General features: G+C 38.9%; 1 non-coding gene and 1 pseudogene across 1 annotated transcript; both read right to left on the reverse strand.

Annotated features, from left to right (window-relative positions):
• The window catches only part of LOC106006417, a 45779-nt pseudogene extending 43540 nt beyond the window's left edge, over positions 1–2239 (reverse strand).
• Positions 2240–15671: 13432 nt separating this feature from the next.
• LOC123387404 lies at positions 15672–15775 on the reverse strand. The gene has a single exon (XR_006601861.1). It is a non-coding gene; the product is annotated as a U6 spliceosomal RNA (small nuclear RNA).
• Between the last annotated feature and the right edge of the window lie 457 nt (positions 15776–16232).

Below are 16232 nucleotides of genomic sequence, written 5' to 3' on the forward strand. Positions count from 1 at the left end.
TAGGGGTGGGATATGGGTAGGGGTAGAGAGCATTCAGGGGGAAGAGACATATCTTGATTCTTGTAATTTTCCATTTCTCTGTCTAGTTCCCATGTCAAATGCTGCCTAGAAGCTCTATTCCCGCCTTTGAGTACTGCTGTTTTCAACATTTATCTGGTGTTCATTTTTTTGGGTTTGAAGTGGGCAGCAGTCTGTGTTCTTGCTTTTTTCTGCCATTTTACCATGGAAGTCTCTGTGACAACTTTTTAAGGTTGCCCTTGATGTTCATTTTAAACTGATTTCCTTAGGGTAATGGTATTGGAGAGAAGAGATTATTTTTACCTTTGCCTCTGTGTTTCCCTGGGATGGTCTTGCTTATTCATGCAAAACTCCACTAGAAGATGGTGGGGGTGGAAGTGGGTATCACATGCCACAAACTAGACTGTGTAAATGAAACCTCTCCCTCTCCCTGTAATTGAAAATTTCTAGCTTGAGCCAGAAATCTTTTTTTTTTTTCTTAAAGATTTTACTTATTGCGGGCGCCTGGGTGGCTCAGTGGGTTAAGCCGCTGCCTTCGGCTCAGGTCATGATCTCAGGGTCCTGGGATCGAGTCCCGCATCGGGCTCTCTGCTCGGCAGGGAGCCTGCTTCCCTCTCTCTCTCTCTGCCTGCCTCTCCATCTACTTGTGATTTCTCTCTGTCAAATAAATAAATAAAATCTTTTAAAAAAAAAAGATTTTACTTATTGGGGCGCCTGGGTGGCTCAGTGGGTTAAAGCCTCTGCCTTCAGCTCGTGTCATGATCCTAGGATCCTGGGATGGGGCCCCACTTCCGGGTCTCCTCTCAGTAGGGAGCCTGCTTCCTCCTCTCTCTCTGCCTGCCTCTCTGCCTAACTGTGATCTCTGTCTGTCAAATAAATATTAAAACAAAAACAAAAAAACCCTCAGATTAAAAAAAAAAGATTTTACTTATTTATTTAATGGAGAGAGAGAGAACAAGCAGACAGAGTAGCAGACAGAAGGAGAGGGAGAAGCAAACTCCCTGATGAGCAAAGAGGCTGATGTGTCCCTGGATCCCAGGATCCTGGGATCATGACCTGAGCTGAAGACAGATGCTTAACTAACTGAGCTACCCAGGCACCCCCTGAACCAGAAATCTTAATCCAACCACTTAGAAATAAACCCAGGCACTTTTTTTTTTGGCATGCATAATAGTATTTTAATTCTTTTTTTTAAAAATTTATTTATTTAAAAAATTAAAAAAAATTTAAAATAAACATATAATGTATTATTAGCCCCAGGGGTACAGGTACCTTCCCCAATGTGCATAACCCCACCACCCTCTCCCTACCACCCCCCCGGCAACCCTCAGTTTGTTTTGTGAGATTAAGAGTCTCTCATGGTTTGTCTCCCTCCCTTCCTACCCCCAAACCCCCCACATTGCATCTCCAGTTTCTCATATCAGGGAGATCATATGATAGTTGTCTTTCTCCAATTGACTTATTTCGCTAAGCATAATACCCTCTAGTTCCATCCACGTCGTCACAAATGGCAAGATTTCATTTCTTTTGATGACTGCATAGTATTCCATTGTGTGTATATATACCACATCTTCTTTATCCGTTCATCTGTTGATGGACATCTAGGTTCTTTCCATAGTTTGGCTATTGTGGACATTGCTGCTATAAACATTCGGATGCACATGCCCCTTTGGATCACTAGGTTTGTATCTTTAGGGTAAATACCCAGTAGCGCTGGGTCATAAGGTAGCTCTATTTTCAACTTTTTGAGGAACCTCCATGCTGTTTTCCAGAGTAACCCAGGCACTTTTGACATTTTTCTTATACCTTTCAGGTTTAAATTCAGTCAAATATAGGACTTGCAACACCTTGCTCCACAACTTTTTTTTTTTTTTGCCTCTAACATTGCTGCTAAGCTTGGCTTGGGGAGAGGTGCAAATGCCTTTCCAGATAAATGGGAGATTTCTGTGCCCCAACCAAACACTTTTAGAACTTTGTTGCTGTCTCTTGAGAAAGTGTTTGTCTTGCTGAGCCTTCAGTGTTCCCATCCATTCTGGCATCCACAGACTTGTTACCTTTTACCCATCCAGTCCTTTGTCCCAATCTCATTTGTGGCTGCGTGAGTTAGTTTTCTATTGCTGAATGACAAGTGACCATAGACCTGATGGTATAAGACAACAGTCACGTGTTCTTTCAAAATTTCTGTAGGTCGGAAGTCTGGGCACAGTTTACCGGGGCCCATTGTTCATCATCTTACATGGCTGAAATGAAAGGGTTGGCCAGACTGTGTTCTCACCTGGAGGTTCCGGGGAAGCATCTACTTCTAAGCTCAATGCCGGCTGTTGTCAGAATTCATATCCTTGTGCTTGTATGACTGAGGTCCTCATTTTCTTTTCTTTTCTCTCTCTTTTTTAAAATTTTATTTATTTATTTGAGAGAGAATGTGAGAATGGAGAGGTCAGAGGGAAAGCAGACTCCCTGCCAAGCAGGGAGCCCGATGTGGGACTTGATCCGGGGACTCCAGTATCACGACCCGAGGCAAAGGCAGTCGCTTAACCAACTGAGCCACCCAGGCACCCCAAGGTCCTCATTTTCTTGTTAGCTGTCAGCTAGGGGCCACTCTCTGCTTCTAGAGAGTGGTCCCTCAGGTTCTTGTCATGTGGTCCTCTCAAAAGGCCCTCCTCACTACATGGCTATTTGCTTGCTCAAGGTCAAGAGAAGACTCTTTAATTTCCAATCTCTTCCGATAAGGAAGGGCCTTTAAAGGGCTCACTGAGTTAGGTCAGCCCATCCAGCATAATCTCCCACTTAATTAACTCTAATCAGCTGACTAGGCATCTTAAATACATCCTCAAACCCCCTTCACCCTTGCAATGTAAGATCACCTAATCGTAGTTGTAAAATCTCGTCATATTCACACATGCTACACATACTCAAGGAGAGGGGCATACAGGCAGTCACAGGGAGTGGGAATCTTGAGACTCTCTCGGGAGCCTCAGAATCTTAAGGCTCATACTATACTGTGGGACCTGCAGGCCTCCAGCTCTCTCAGATGCTCTGTTGTGTCACTCAGGGTCTGAGAGGAACCTTAGGACTCTTTCCAGCCTTGTCATGCAGTCTGCCATTCCCCTCTGTGGGAATGCAAAGCAGAGGGCTTCTCATGCAGCTCTTAGGCTTAGATCTTTAGGTTTGGAGGGAGAGCTACTTCCCTTTTTATCCTACAAGTCCTGGCTGAAGTAGGCAAAAAATAGGATTCTCATATCATTTCTAATTTTTTTCTTTTTTTGCCAAACTCTTGTCACCCCCTCCAATCCATGAAAGTTTTATTTGCTCTCCTCATTGGTGGTTGGGGGAGTGATGGAAGAGATGGCTGGTTAAATACTGCTCCAGATCTATTGCTTATGGCAAGAACTCAGCCCCATAAGCTTTAAAGCTAAAAATTAACTTCTTTGTTCCTATTTGCATTTTGTCTACGGTCTAGCTTTCTTGGGGCAGGAGTGGCTTGGATTAGTTTAAAGAGGGGTGGGAACTACAGGGTAAACAAAAGGATTAGAGGGCTGTCTCATGGTTCCCCTTGCCCTGTTTATGGATTAATACTTCATATGTAACCTGCCACATTAATTTATAAAACAGTCTCAGTTTTCTGAATCATCTTGAGAGTTGGATTAGTTCCATGTTAATTTTTATGCATTCTTGATCTATGAGCATTTTCCCCCTTCTCTGAGCAGGTGGAAACCCCAGAGAAGGGCAAATTGAAACAGTTCTAGAAATTAACAAAATGTTAATTAAATTTCCCCTTGCTGAGGGAAAAGCTGAACTTGGCAGTGTTTCAGGGAGAATAAAGGACTCATGCTTATAGTAATTAAGAATGTTACTCAAGTGAAATAATTAGAAGTCAATGCAAACCCAGAGCTTAGGAAACATAAAGAGTGGTGCTGAATTGGAATAAAAGTAAATGGGCAAAATGATGTGTCCAAAAAGAAGTTGGTATTTCTCCCCAGGCTATTTATGTTAGCATAATTTTACACTCAGCTACTAACCAGCATTTCCTTCTGCCCCCAACCCTCAGTTGAGGGTAGGCTCGATTGTCATGTAGACAATCTGCTAATCTTGTGGCATTAATGCAACTCATGGAAAAATCTCAAAGGAGAACATAGTGATCTTGGTTCCCTGTTTCCTTAACCAGACGGGGACATCGTTGGGCTGCTAATTCACCAGGCAGAGCTTCAGGGGGGCACTGCTCCTCTCACCTGCCCAATATCAGTCTTCCTGACTGCTTTCTTCATGTTCTTTCATCTCCTCTCCAAAGGAATGGTTTATCTTGGACAAAGTCGTCTTGTTTCCACACAGATAATTTCTGAGTGCTCCTTTCCTCCTGATTTTTATTTTTTTTTGAATTTATCTTTGCTTTATGTGGATAGTATGACCATTTTAGTGAAGAGCAGATTTTTATCTTTGTATCTCCAGTGTCTAACATGAACACCAGGAACATAGTTCTGCTTATCTTGTTGATGAAGACATCAGTGAAATATTTATTTACTTATCTATCTCCCCGTTAGATAGTACCAAATGTACCAAACACACTGCCTGATACATAGTAGGTTCTCAAACAATGTTTACTCAGTAAATGAATTATAACTGGGTGCTTACTGCTGTATCTCAGCATACTGCAAAAGAATAATAAGCTCTGAATACAATTTGAGCATATACTACCACAGAAGTAGGTATTGAAAGGTTGCCAAGGTTGTCTTCAAACAATTCCTTCAGCAATACCTTCAACAAAGGTAATGAAAGGTTGCCAACGTTGTCTTCAAACAATAACTGGGAAGTGGGGCAAGAGGAATACAATGAGGGATAATTTTTAAGAGGCTATAGGTGAGTAGGTGAGTGATCTTGCTCTGTAAACTTCACAAACTCAAGCACATTTCTGATTTGAAGCACAGAACAAACACATCCTCTCTTTCCTTGAGATGAAATACATCTCTTTAAATGCTCTCCTGAAAATCATTATGAAATCCTTTCAACCAAATGGCCTCAGGGATTTGAAATCTGAGCTGATGTCTGAGTCAGACAGTTGGAATAATTTTCATTAGCAGAACTACTTGTGCCACTGCTGATTTGGTAAATACCTCAGAGCACATCCCATTTATTCCCCCAGTGGATGACCTTAATTTGCTTCAGCCAAAATGAACAAAGAAATGATGAAGAACAGAGCCTGTTTCTTTCTCAGTGATATGTTCAGGTTTGAAAATCAAATAAGATGATCTTTTTTTTCTGTTTATGTTTCCTTCAACATTTTCCAAGCTCTTTCCTCTCCTCCGTCTTTGCCCATGGTTTTTAAAATAATTTTAATTATCTGGTTATAGTAATTTTTCCTGCAATGTTGACCTTATAGAATCTGATTTTCTATTTCTAGATTAACTAAAGTGATAATTAAAACAAAACAACAACAACACCCCCCCCAAAAAAAACCCAAACAAAATTAAGGTGAAAATTAGTTTGATTCCAGATGTGTCATATTCTTCTTTGTTAATCCAGATGTCCAAATTGATAACAACATATCCAAATTTGATCAGCATCTCAATTTCTTTGAGATAGTGTTATGTATTGGGAAGACCATAGGTTTTAGAATCAGATGTATGTTTGACTCCTGATCTTATTACTTATTCCAAGATGTGTGACCTTGAGTATATTTTTAAATATCTCCTGATTGGAAAAATGTGGGAAAAACCTAACTGCATCATAGGAATTGCTTGAGATTTAACTAAATTAAAAGACTTCCCTAGTATATGATATTTTTCCCCCAAGCACTTTAACTAACATTGGAGTTTAATGTTGATTCTCTAATCTTACTTTAAAGAGACTTGCTGATGACTAGTCTTCTCATAAGTAAATGCAGCAATAATTAGCAAGAAGACTTTGAGATTTTGTGACATTTAAAAATAATATTTTGGTGATACAGTTCTATTCTTTCCAAATTGAATAGTTGAGAAGAAAGTGATAATCCATATTTAATAAAATTTTTTCTAACTGATGAAGAAAGTGTAATTGAACAAGGAAATGATTGACTTGGTGAAGAACACAGTTAGTTAAGTCTGATTAGATCCATGGATTTCCAGTTGAAGGCTATTATGCCACATCAAGTGATTTCTCACTACTGTCCTCCTTCTGTTTGTATCATGTCCATCCTACTTTAGAACCTCACTACTCTCACGAACATGAGATCAAGAGCATCTTACTCGGCACCTCTGTCTCCAACTTGCTCTTCTCTCCAACCCATTCTCTTTGGTATGGTCAGATTAATCAGATTGTTACATTCCCCTCCTCAGCCACCTCTCCCATTGTCTATTAAGACATTTCCAAACTCATTAGTCTGGCACTCACTGTCCTTCACAATATGGCATCATGTTCATACATTTATTTGACATGTGGTATTGAGTGCTTGCTATAGGCCAGGTCTACGTTCTGGGAATATAACAAATATAATAGTGAACTAAACATAATCTCTGCCCTCACTGAGTTTATATTCTAGTTCATGGTTCTCAAAATATAGCAGGGGATCTGGAGGAGTTTTGAGACCCACTCAGGATACCTGCAAAATTACTTTCATAATGAAAATTACTTTCATAATGATACTAAGGCATCATTTGTCATTTTAACTCTCATTTTTTTAATGTGTATACAGGGAAGTTTTCCAGGGCTACCTAATATGTGATATCATAGCAGATTGAATGTGGACTGAATGTGGAGACAGATGTGGGAATCTAGCTGTCTTTTATTAGGCCAGAAATTAAGGAAGATTGCAAAAATATAAAGCAATGCTACTCTTTCAATGATTTTGTTTGAAAATATTCTTTCCATAAAAATACTATTTACAATAACATATAATAGGTTTATTTTTATTATTTTAAGATGCATTAATATTTTAAAATTCATCAATTTAAATTCTTTTGTTTTTTTCAAAAACAACTTTATTGAAGTACAGTTGATATATAAAATACTGCAGCATATGTTTAGTGTATATAATTTGATGAATTTGGGTGTATGCATGTATCCATGAAACCATTGCCACAGTCAAGGTAATAAACATATTCATCACCTCCAAAAATTTCTTCATGTCTCCCTTCCTCTGTTTTTATGGTAAGAACAATTAATGTGAAGTCTGTTCTCTTTATGAAAGTGTTAAGTGCAACTGTGTAGGGTTCTTAACTATAGGCATTGTGTTGTATAGCAGATCTCTAGAAATTATTTACCTAGTATAACTAAAACTTTCTACCAGTTTTAATACAGCAGATATTTATAGATGTATCCTATATAAACAATGTTCTTTGTGGCCCTTAGTAATTTTTTTAAAGATTTCTACTTTTCTTTTCTTTTTTTTTTTTTAAAGATTTTATTTATTTATTTGACAGACAGAGATCACAGGTAGGCAGAGCAGGAGACAGAGAGAGAGAAGGAAGCAGGCTCCCCACTGAGCAGAGAGCCTGATGCGGGCTCGATCCCAGGACCTTAGGATCATGACCTGAGCTGAAGGCAGAAGCTTTAACCCACTGAGCCACCCAGGCACCCCTGTGGCCCATAGTAATTTTTAAAAAATTTTTTATTTTTTATAAACATATATTTTTATCCCCAGGGGTACAGGTCTGTGAATCTCCAGGTTTACACACTTAACAGCACTCACCAAAGCACATACCCTCCCCTATGTCCATAACCCCACCCCCCTAGTAATTTTTAAAAAAGATTTATTTTATTTATCTGAGAGAGAGAGAAAGCAAGAGAGAGAGAGAGCTGGGGGAGGGCCAGTGGAAGAGGGAGTGACTCTCAAGCAGATGCCCTGCTGAGCATGCAGCCCCATGCCAGGCTCAGTCTCATGACCCATGAGATTATGACCTGAGCCAAAGAAGAGTCAGATGCTTAACTGACTGAGCCACCCAAATGCTCCAGCCCTTAGTAATTTTTAAGAATGTGAAGTGGGTCCTGGGACTAAAATGTTTGAGAACTACAATTTCAGTTATTCTAGAAAATAAACATAACACAGAATCAGTATAGTAGAGCATCAGATAATAACAAAGATCATGAAAAAAAAAAATGAAGCCAGGAAAGGAAATAGATCAATTGTACAATCAGTAAGGATCATGATCTATGACCTGTGCTCTGGTTAAACTGAATCATCTAAACTTCCCTGAACATAGTCCATGCTTTTCTACTACTATACTTCATAATGGTGTTTCTTCTGCCTGTTTTGTCTTCCCATTTTCATTTCTTAAATATCAATTCTTCTTTCAGGGACCAACTGAAATGTCACCTAAGCCATGATTCCTTCCCTCATTTTCTTCTTAACAGAAGTGATTAGTCTCCCTTTTACTGTTCCTAGCCTCAATGATAATATTTTGATCTCTTAAACTCGTAATTTTATGCTTTGTATAAAATTTATTGTTATATGTATGGCACTCATACCCTTCTCAAGTTTATGAAACTTTTCAAAGTTGGGGACAGTTTCTTATTTACCTGAATACAAACCTTCTTTGTACCAGTGAGGTTTAGGTTCAGAAATAACAGAAAACCTCGAAATAATAGTGGTTTCATTAAGATGGAAGTATATTATTTCTCATGTAAGTCAGGCAGTGAGCAGTCCAGGGCTTAAGAAGTGAGTCTTGGTATAAAAATCTTTAGGGCTGGTAACATCTTCCATCTTCTTTTTTTTTTTTTAAGATTTTATTTATTTATTTTACAGAGAGAGATCACAAGTAGACAGAGAGGCAGGCAGAGAGAGAGAGAGAGAGGGAAGCAGGCTCCCCGCTGAGCAGAGCCCGATGTGGGACTCCATCCCAGGATCCTGAAATCATGACATGAGCCGAAGGCAGCGGCTTAACCCACTGAGCCACCCAGGCACCCCACATCTTCTATCTTCTGCTCAAGTATCCCAAGACTGTGGTCCTCAGCATCCAGATAGCAGCATCTTTGTTTCAATAGGAAGAAAGGAGAGAGACACAAAGATCAGGGGTCTAACAATGCGCATCAGCTCTCTGTTAAGGAAGGTTCCTGGAAGCTGCTAAGGTGACTCTTCTATTTATACCCCATTGGTGGAACTTAGTCACATTTGTAAACCTAACTGCAGAGGAGGCTGGGAAATGTAGTCTTTTTAAAAAATATTTATTTACTTATTTGAGGGAGAGTGCACATGCATTGGGGGAAGGGCAGAGGGAGAGAAAGAATCTCAAGTAGACACCCTGCTGAGCATGGAGCCCAAGGCAGGGCTTAATCTCACCACGCTGAGATCATGACCTGACTTGGTTGCTTAACCTACTGAGCCATGCATGTGTCCAAAGACTGGGAAAGGTAGTCTTTATTTTTAGTGGTTTTGTGTTCAGCTGTGGAGGAAAGGGAGAATAAATATTTGGGGCCCACACTCAGTGTCTCTTACACTCACTTTCCAAGTGTCTACCATACGACTTAATTCCAGTTAAAGGCTTAAATTAACTAGCAGGTAAATAATAATGAGCTTCAATTTCAGAATTATTTGTTGGATAATGAATACAGAGGGACTTCTGCTCATTGTAATTTGCTTGTTCTCTTTGAAGGAGGCATTAGAAATCATTAAGGAACTCTACAATCTATCTTTTTATACTGAATTATGACAGTGTTAATCACTTACTCAATTGCTACCATTAGGCCAGGGAGCCTTTTTTAGAGGCTCCCACTTCATTGTTATCACCATTTTACCTTCTGCTTAGCCTTCCTGACAGTGATCAAGACTTCATCAACCCTTTCTTTCTTTCTTTCTTTCTTTTTTTTTTAAAGATTTTATTTATTTATTTGACAGACAGAGATGACAAGCAGGCAGAGAGGCAGGCAGAGAGAGAGGAGGAAGCAGGCTCCCTGCTGAGCAGAGAGCCTGATGTAAGGCTCCATCCCAGGACTCTGGGACCATGACCTGAGCCGAAGGCCGAAGCTTAACCTGCTGAGCCACCCAGGTGCCCCTCATCATAACCCTTTCTTGCCAGAAGTGTCCCCAGCCTTTCCTGTGTCATGTGATACTCTGGCCTCAGGTTTTCTTTATAGACTAATCACAGGGGAAAAGTACCTTGTAGATGGTGCCTGGGTGACTCAGTCAGTTAAGCATCTGTCTTTGGCTCAGGTCATCCTGGGACTGAGTCCCACATTGAGTTCCCTGCTCAGTGGGGAATCTACTTCTCCCTCTACCATGCTCCTCTTCTCATGATCTCTCTTTTTCTTTCTCTGGTAAATAAATAAAATCTTAGAAAGAAATGAATGAAAGAAAGAAAAGAAAGAAAAGAAAAGAAAAAAGAAAAGAAAAAGAAAGGAAAGGAAAGGAAAGAAAGAAAAATACCTCTTAGGAAAAAAAAAAAAAACAAACAAACCCAAACAAACAAACAAAAAACAAAACCCTGGTGGCTAGCTCAAGTTATTAGGTTAGTATGCATATTTGTTCCACATAGAAGCAGATAAAAGAACATTTATAATTTCAAAGTACTAAAAATATTGGAGCATTGAACCTATGCTCTATATTTGCTTTCCAGTTTCTTCTCACTGCATGCATATCTTTGTAAATAATAGAGCCTAACTTTAAGTTTTGAGCTGGGATCTTTATTTACACAAAATGTTGCCCTAGGATCTCCAGAAGCATCCTCTGACCACCTCTACTCTCTCCTCCGCACCTTTGCACACATAATATTTACATCTGGTTCTTAGCACTCCTCCACAAAGGAAATTCTGAGATTTCTATACAATTGGAGTTGTATTTAAAATAGTCCATTTTGTCTATAGTGATTGTCTGTAAATACAGAAACTTGCAGTTTTAGGATTAACCCAGAGGTTAGTTCTTTGAAAAAATTGAAATAAAAAAAAAGAGAACTTGTTAGAGATGGCATTTACTACATTTGTTGTTACTTAATTTTTCTTTCTTTTTTAAAAAAGATTTTATTTATTCATTTTGACAGAAAGAGAGAGAGAGGGCGCAACCAGGGCAAGGGGCAGAAGCAGAGGGAGAAGCAGGCTCCCACTGAGTAAGGAGCCTGATGTGGGACTTGATCCAAGGACCCTAGAATCGCGACCTGAGCCAAAGGCAGACACTCAAATGACTGAGCCATTGAGGCATCCCTTAATTTTTCATTTTTACATGTCTATATTCTCTTTGAACTATATACTTCTTGAGGACTATGCCGTGTCTGAGACAGTAGTTATAAAGTGAAACAGAGTTGCCCTTAGCTGACGAATTAAGATGATGATGATATGAGATTTGTTTTACCGTGGAATGAAATTTTCACAAAAGAAATGAACACTATAGAGAAAGTGTTCATCATCTCTTCATTTATCTCACAAATATTTATTTGAGGGCCAATCACAGCACCCAGCAGTATGGTAGATACTAGGAAATAGTGGAGAGCAATATTGACATAGTCTCTATCCTTATGGTATGTATAGCCTAGGAGAGAAAGACAAAAATGTAATAAATGTAAAATATGATGAATGCTTGTTAGAGAAACACAGACTGGGAGTACTCAAGGTTGGGGGGGCGGTGCATTTAACCTAGTTGTAGTATTTTTAAAGTCTTCATATACAAATAACTTACTTGAATAACGAAGAGGCCTTGTGAGGCATTATTCTTCTCATTTATAGATGAGGAATTAGTCTCAGAAATTAGCAAGACCCAGTTTCCTGTAGGCCCAGACCTGGGCTTGTGACTGTAAACCCACTGTCTCACACAGCAGCTAGAGTGCCAAGGGGTGTGACATCTGTGGCTGTGCTATGTCTGCTCCCTGTCTTTTTGCCTTCACCCCAGGCTTACAACCCCCATTGACATCAATTAATTAATCATTGGCATCCATCACAGCTGCCTGGAAGCCATGTGGGTATTCTGGCCAGCATGGCCATAAGTGCTCTTTAACTAGGGTTGGTAATCTAGTGTTCATTCTGGGAGCAGCCCCTGCAATTAGGAAAGGGGCCAGAGGATCTTTCAAGCAGACAGAAACTACAGAAACTCAGCCAAAAAGCCTTATTAGGATGAGCCATTATGCAGCAGTATGCTCAGTGGTCTGTTTCCCTGGCCTATTAAGTAGAAGTCAGTTGCTTCAAAGAGAAAACAGCATTGAAGTGTCCAAGTTCATTTCATTTTATGTTTAGTACTATTGAGTTGGACAGAATAATGAACACTGCTCTTGGGCATTTTCCTTCATTGTTCTGAATACCCAACTAACACCCAACCATTCCCTGATTCTTCCAGAAAAACTCCTTTCTTATGAATTTTTGAACCTCTTGGAAATTTCCAAGTGATTGCTCTATTAATAACCCTGGTGAAATTGAGGATGTGGCAATAATTATTTCCTTGATATATGATATAGTAGAAAGACTATGGACTTGGAGATCAACCTGAATTGTCTAACTCTTTGACTTTCTAGCTGTGTCAATTTAGGAAAGTTTCTGGCCTTCCTTGTGCCTCAGTTTCTTCAAAGGATGGTTGTGAGGATTAGAAGAAAAATATGTAATATAGTTAGTACAGTGTCTGGGACATAACTGGTTCCCAATAAATGGGAAATATTATTATGATGGTTAAAACCCCTCCTTTTCCCCCCTGAGAACTCAGTACAAATTCTAGTATCTCTTCTAAACTTTTCTGGCAATGTTAGTTCCTCAGGAGTTTACCTTTATTATAAATTTATTTCTTTTTTATTTATTGAGGTATAATTGACATAGAATTATATTGTTTCAGATGTACAACATAGTAATTCAACATTTGTATGTATTGCAAAATAGTCACCACAATGTAAATGAAATAATGTGATACTTGTCTCGCTCTCTCTGACTTATTTCATTTAACATAACACCCTCAAAGTCAATTCAGGTTGTTGCAAATGTCAAGATTTTTTATTATTTTTTATGGCTGAGTAGTAACATTCCACTGTGTGTGTGTGTGTGTGTATCTATATCTATATCTATATCTATATCTATCTTTATCCATTCATCCATCAATGGATACTTAAGTTGTTTCCATATCTTGGTTATTGTAAATAATGCTGCAAAGAACTAGGGGTGCATATGTCTTTAGTGTTTTTGTTTTCCTCAGATATATACCCAGAAGTGGAATTGCCAAATTGTATAGTAGCTCTATTTTTAATTTTTTGAGGAAACGATACTCTTTTCCATAGTGGTTGCACCGAATTACATTCTCACCAACAGTGCACAAGAGTTCCCTTCCACATCCTCCACCAACACTTGTTACTTCTTGTCTTTTTGATAATAGCCATTCTGATAAGTGTAAGGTGATATCTCATTGTGGTTTTGATTTGTATTTCCCTAGTGAGTAGTGGTGTTGAGCATAGTTTTATGTGCCTATTGGCCATCTGTATATCTTCTCTGGAAAAATGTCTAGTCAGACCTCCTGCCCATTTTAAATTGGATTTTTTTTCTTGTTGTTGTTATTTAGTTGTATGAGTTCTTTGTAGATTTTGGATATTATTTCCTTACTAGATATGGATATATGATCAGCAAATATCTTCTATTCAGTAGGTTTCCTTCTTGTGATGGTTTCCTTTGCTTGCAAAAGCTTAGTTTAATGTAGTCCCACTGTTTATTTTTTCTTGTGTTTCTATTGCCTTTGAAATCAAATCCAAAAAAATCTCAAGCCCTCAAAACCAAAAACATTGCTAAGATTGATGTCACGTAACTTATAGCCTAAAACATCTAAGATGTCCCAGTATGTAAGAGTGCCCAGTGATGGGGACTCTGGAGATTATAATATACAAAAGTCAAAGCAGACAGTCATGCACAGTAGATTTTCTGCTGTCTACATTGCACTTCTTTTGTAGGAGACTTAGGGAATTAGCCCTGTCATTGAAAGTTTATAGGATCCAAAATTATAGTGGTGTGGTGAGATACAGACAGTGTAATGATTGCAAAACATAAGCATATACGTGGATCTTAGGACAATGTTTTTCAAATTCTCTGTACCATCTTCTCAAAATCATCTGGAGAAATTACAATGGAGATAACTAGAATATCTGGGGGATGGATACTGGAGAATATCCATTTAAAATAGGACACCCAGAGGATCTTGTATACTTTAAGGTTAAAGAGGAGTGGATAATTCATATTAAATGCTAGATTGAGAACCAAATCGGAGAGTTCTGATACAAAAGATCACTGACCCTGTGAAGAATTTACCTTCGCCTCAATCAGTGAAGAGTTGCTTACAGAAGGACTGGTTACATGGAAAAGGAATCTGGGAACAAGGCTTTTGTCCTGGCAGTAAAATCGCAAGATCTTAGTCTAGAAAGAGAGTTGAGGTTTCTGGAATAAGAATCAAGGCAAAAAGAATCCCAAAGACAAGAAATTAAGCAGAAAGACTGGGAATTGGGCAAGATCTATTAGAGGATTTACAACAGGGTTGCCTGTTTACTTCCCACCCTCCCAGCTAGGCTGTGGTCTCCCTGAAGGTTGTGTTCATAACTTCTTTATCTATATTTCTTTTTTACTTAATATAGGGCTTAGCACAAAATAGGTGATTCTGCTTTGAAGGTAAGATAGACATTAAATGACTCACTTCAATCCAACTCAACAATCATTAGTTGGGTGTCTACTCTGTGAAATGGCTTAACAACACAGTGGTGAATAAAATATAGTCCTCGCTCTGGAGGAGACCAAGAATTAAAAAAAGAACCACCCAATTACAATGTTATAGGAGATGTTGAAGGGGGAAATTATCTAGGGAGTCTGAGAGGAGAGAATCTTTCCCTGGGACTAAACAACTGGTCAACATGTGCTCTATAGTCAAGACATTGAAGGGCTTTCCAAGTGAAGAAAACAGCCAGAACAGAGGTAGGAAGGAATAAAAATGAAGATATCTTGGGAGGTGTTGTCAGAGGTCTGGTAGGTGAGAGCACAGCACGGATCATGGGTAGTGGGTTCTGGACCTTGTGGATCATATTTACAAGACAAGGTTTATTCTGGAAACATTTGGATTTGCCAAAGTGTTTTAAGGGGTAGAATCACACAATTCAACTTCTAAATAGAAGTTGAATTTTGGACTGCATTCCACATTCTGGAGGAGACAGAGAGCTCTGGAGGAGACAGAGAGGCTGGGGCAATCTGGGCAGGGCAGCAGAGTGAGCAAAACTTGAATTAAATGAATTACTGCTGAGGTACTAATGGTAAATAACATTTTAAGACAAGTACCCTCTGAGTGAGCTGTTTGCTCTTGAAAAGGTTCTCCACACTGGAGACTACTGGAGTCACTGTGTGACTGCTACAATAGATTTACCAGCTTCTAGGAGTGCACTTTTGGTTGTCTGTTATTTATTCTCCCCACTCCCACAGCTGGTTCTTGCTAGCTGGCCTGCCCTGAAAATGAAATGCAGTTCTGTGATCTGGAGGAGAATTCACAGGCTCCAGAGGACCAGTTGCTCTGTGATTTTTAACAACTGACCAGCATGAGCTCTTTCCCTTTACCTTGAAGAGTTCCTCCTCATGTCAAAGCCATTACAAAGGAACATTACCTGGCAGGTCTCAAACCACACTGAGTTTTGAGAACAGAGCCAGCAACTTGTCTTTTCCACAAATGGTATTTGGTTTTAGGATCAAGATTTACAAGCCCAATTACTGTTGTTACGTGGATTCTTTTTTTTTTTTTTTTTAAATATGGAAATGCTTAAAAAAAAGGAAACATGGAACACTTTACAAATTTGTGTGTCATGGTTGTGCAGTGGTCCTGCTGATCTCTGTATTGTTCCAATTTTAATATATGTGCTGCTGAAGTGAGCACTGGATTCTTTTTACCAAAGTCCTAGTGTTACATTTTCTCAGCTATAAAAATTTTTTTTGTTTTGTTTTTGGGTCAATAAATGTGCTAGAAAGTCATTGAGTTGAAACAAAAAAGTAATTAAAATTGTTCTCTTTTTCCATTCTTTCTTACCTAACCCTTCCTCATAAACCCAACAAACATACTCTCTGCAAATAAACTCTGTGTTTAGAGAATAACAGAAATGACATATCATATGGTCTGATTTTGCCTGGATTGTGTCATATTGACATATGAGGAGGAATGTTGGATCAAAAATAAAAACACCTGGTTTATGTTCCTTTCAATGGCATTAACTAGATGTGTAACCTGGGGTAGTGTACTTCACTTTTCCCAGCCTTAACTGCTATAGTATGAGGGAGATAAATATGAGAGATAAGTTATATTATATTTCTATAATTCTTTCTTTTATTTTTAATTT

Source organism: Mustela putorius, unplaced genomic scaffold (genome assembly GCF_011764305.1).
Source record: "Mustela putorius furo isolate JIRA1106 unplaced genomic scaffold, ASM1176430v1.1 tig00003853_pilon_pilon_pilon, whole genome shotgun sequence".
NCBI lineage: Eukaryota > Metazoa > Chordata > Mammalia > Carnivora > Mustelidae > Mustela > Mustela putorius.